We start from the raw sequence: 3,773 nt of genomic DNA, 5'->3' as shown, positions 1-3,773 counted from the left end.
TCTTGCATCGGAAATAAAGACATCTCTTTAAAACCTGTTGTTGGCATGATACTGGTTATGTTCGGTCTTCTCGTATAATTTATGATGGCATGATACTATGGTAAACGGACAGAAAGTCACAGGACAAAAAGTCACAGGACATAAAGTCACAAAATTGGATAGAACAAAAAGTCACAGGACTAAAAGTCACAAATAATTTGTTGACAATTGTTTGAATATATAAGAGAAAGATCTTCAAATAATTTCTTTTTTTACATTTATTCATTTTTAAGTTTAGGAAATTGTTCATAAGCCTTGATAAATGAAAAATAATTAAATTTTAATCATGCAAATGATATATTTCTTGGCACTATGAAGCCATTTAAGTGCAAAACCACTTTGACATTTTGTTATCATAACAATTATTTGATCATCATTGAATAAATTTTAATTACAAAGTTGCTTCATATATTATAGTTCAAGAAAAAATCAAAAATTTATTTTTAAAATGAGTGTTTTCTTGTTCAGGGAAAAATAATCTCAAAACTGAATTGTGACTTTTTGTCCTGTGACTTTTCGTCCGTGACTTTTTGTCCTGTGACTTTCTGTCCTACATTCGATACTAAACCCCTGGTTAAATTGAGGTCTGGAGCTAACATGTCAGTATTAAACTGATATAGTAGTCCTTTGTTAATTTATGTTGATCATTGTCATTTTGCTTAGTTTCTTCTGTTACCCATTCTAACATAGAACTCGGACTTCAATTAAACTGAGATTTACTGTTCGTATTGCTGAGTGTTTGTTTATTCCACATTGGCTAGAGGTATAGGGGGAGGGTTTAGATCTCACAAAACATGTTAAACCCCACATGTTTACGCCTGTCCCAAGTCAGGAACCTCTAGCCTTTGTTAGTCTTGTATGTTTCTTAAATTTTGGTTCATTTATATTTTTTGGAGTCCATTTCGAAGAACTAGTATACATTATTGTTTAGGGGCCAACTGAAGCCCGCTTCCGGGTGCGATATTTTCTCGCTATGTTGAAGACCTTTTTTGTGGCTTTGGCTGTTTTCTGCTATTTGGTCGGGTTGTTATCTCTTTGGCACATACCCCGTTTCCATTCTCAATTTTATATAAATATTTGCATAATTTTTCATACTGCTTAATGTTTAAAGCTGTATTGACTTTAATATGTTTATAAGTTCTTCTGTCATGTTATTTATTATATAAATTGTGTTATATATTTGACCTCATATTACACTTTTAAATGTGCCTGAGTGTTTTCTGATAAATCCGAAATAGATCTTCAAACAAACTTGTTTATTTGGCACCGGACGTTAGCGCTTTTTTTTTACCTGTAACACGAAAGGACATTTGCGTTCCAACCACTGCGGACATCTGCGCTTTAAACGTTGATACACCTGTACTAAATTGACCGGAGACAATTTGCGCTTTCTACTTATAATAGTTAAGATGTAATCAAATTTACCAAAGTCATGGAAAGATGTTCATATATTCTTCTTCTACGTATGTAGTTCCGATTCTTTTATTGCAACGATAGGAATTAAGGTCAGTGTGTATAGCTTGGGTTTGAGTCGTTTATAATCTAGCTAAGGGAAAACATATAAGATGAGCTCATTTTTGACCATTTTCATTTTTACTGTATGTTCTTTTTCTTAAAGTGAGACTGTGATCGTATGTAAACTTGTCTAAAAATTTTGGCACAGAGTCTGGTCTTTGTCAAGCGTCCGAGTTAAATATTTCGTCATATTTGAACTATTTATACAATGTAGATATACTTTAATGCACATTTAAACAAGAACTTTATTTAATATAGATCAGATCATTTCATAAAATTAATTGTATACCAAATATGCAAAAAATAAATAGTTTAGCGTTATCATGACGTGAACGTCAAATTACAGTTATGGGGACATGTTATTGGACATCTTAGATCGTTTCGTATTTTATACCTGCAGCTCAAACAAAAATATTTATCACATCATTTTAGAGGAAATTAAATATATTTTCCATTCATATCGGTTAAAAGGTGTTCAAAATTGGGGATCAGTTAAAATTTCGTTTAATAAACAGCCCCTGGGTTATTCTATGTGTCATTTTGTCCATCGGGATATTTTATTGGACACGGGAAAACTTACGATGTTTTAAAAGTAAGACTGCTATTATATAGTGATGACATTCATAAAGCTTCTTTAGGACATGTATAAATTTTCTGATATTATTAAAAGCCACTTACATCTGTTATATCTAATAATAGTGAAGGCAGAAAGTTTTTATAGCTTTATAGCAGCTGAATGAGACATTTTTTCTCTTCCTCAGCTCAACGCTTCTCACAATCTTCTTTCACTCACAGTAAAAAACGTTTATGATGCTATTTTTCATTAATTGTATACAATACTGTTGTAAAATTTTATCTCATTTAACCTACTAACTAGTCTGCATTGTGATTTCACTTACCCTCACAAAACAAAATTGTAACAGCGGGACACCCTAAAAATGACGTTATAGCCGTTGAAATCTGCAAAGTTTTTCTTTACATAATAAACAAAGCACAAATTCATCTATTTTATTGATTTTTGTGGTTTATTTCCTTTCGAATGATATGATGATCATGGATATATAGTGTGTAGGAAATGAGCGTGAATTGGATTAACCCGCTATCTAACGCACTTTTTCAAAGAGACACCAATACCGTGCGTGTAGTTGTTACTTTTTTTTTAAAATCTCCATGTTAAAATATTGTTTTATATCTGACACCAGATCCTTGATAAAAATATACAATCTTCAACATATTTGAACTTCAAAATTCTCTTGTCGTCTATTTTGATGTTTAGATTCAGCCATATGGACTGGGCCAAAATATCAGTATTGTTGTCAACTTTAAAATTATTTTGCAACTTGGAAAATTTAACCATGATATCGTGCCAAAAAGAATTTACTTTCTTAGCTTAAAAAAGTAATCCATCATGACCTAAGTGTAAAATGTTGTCCCCCCTCCCTCCAATGTTTGTATATAATTAGCCGCAAAACTTCCCAATGTGAGTCATTTGTAGATAAAAAGTAAAATTACAAAAATACCAAACGTCAAGGAATTTTTTTTTAAATGGCAAAATCCAAAGCTCAAACACATTAAACGAATGGAAAACAACTGTCATATTTGTGATTTGGTACAAGCATTTCGTTACGTAGAAAATGGTGGATTAAAGCTGGTTTTATAGCTTGCTAAACCTCTCACTTGTATGACAGTCGCATAAAATTCCATTATATTGACATTAATGTGTGAAGACAATAAACAGACATAATAGGTAAACATTTCAAAAACAGGTGTAGAGCAGTCAACATTGTGTTATAATCTTAATCACTATAGAAGCAAACATATATTTAAACAAAGAAAACAGTGGCATATAGACAAAGCATATAAGCATGATACGCCCGTCGTCTCGTGTGTGAATTTTTATGCAATAATCATAAATAGTTTCTGACATACGGCCTGACATGCGAAAACCCCCTTTTTTTTACAAAAAACTCAATATCTCTAAAATAAAATTTTGAATCAAAACCAAAAAGTATACAGATCTTTAGATTAATATAACTAAGAAGTGTGTAAAATTTTAAGCAATAATCATAAATCGTTTTTGAGATACGGTGCGACATGTGAAAACCCCCCTTTAAAAAAAAAAATCAATATCTCAAAAATGAAATTTTGAATCAAAACCAAAAAGTATACAGATCTTTAGATTAATATAACTAAGAAGTGTGCAAAATTTTAAGCAATAA

Source organism: Mytilus californianus, unplaced genomic scaffold (genome assembly GCF_021869535.1).
Source record: "Mytilus californianus isolate M0D057914Y unplaced genomic scaffold, xbMytCali1.0.p SCAF_15, whole genome shotgun sequence".
Lineage (NCBI taxonomy): Eukaryota > Metazoa > Mollusca > Bivalvia > Mytilida > Mytilidae > Mytilus > Mytilus californianus.
The sequence above is the reverse complement of the archived record's forward strand: the minus strand, read 5'-3'. Positions refer to the sequence as shown.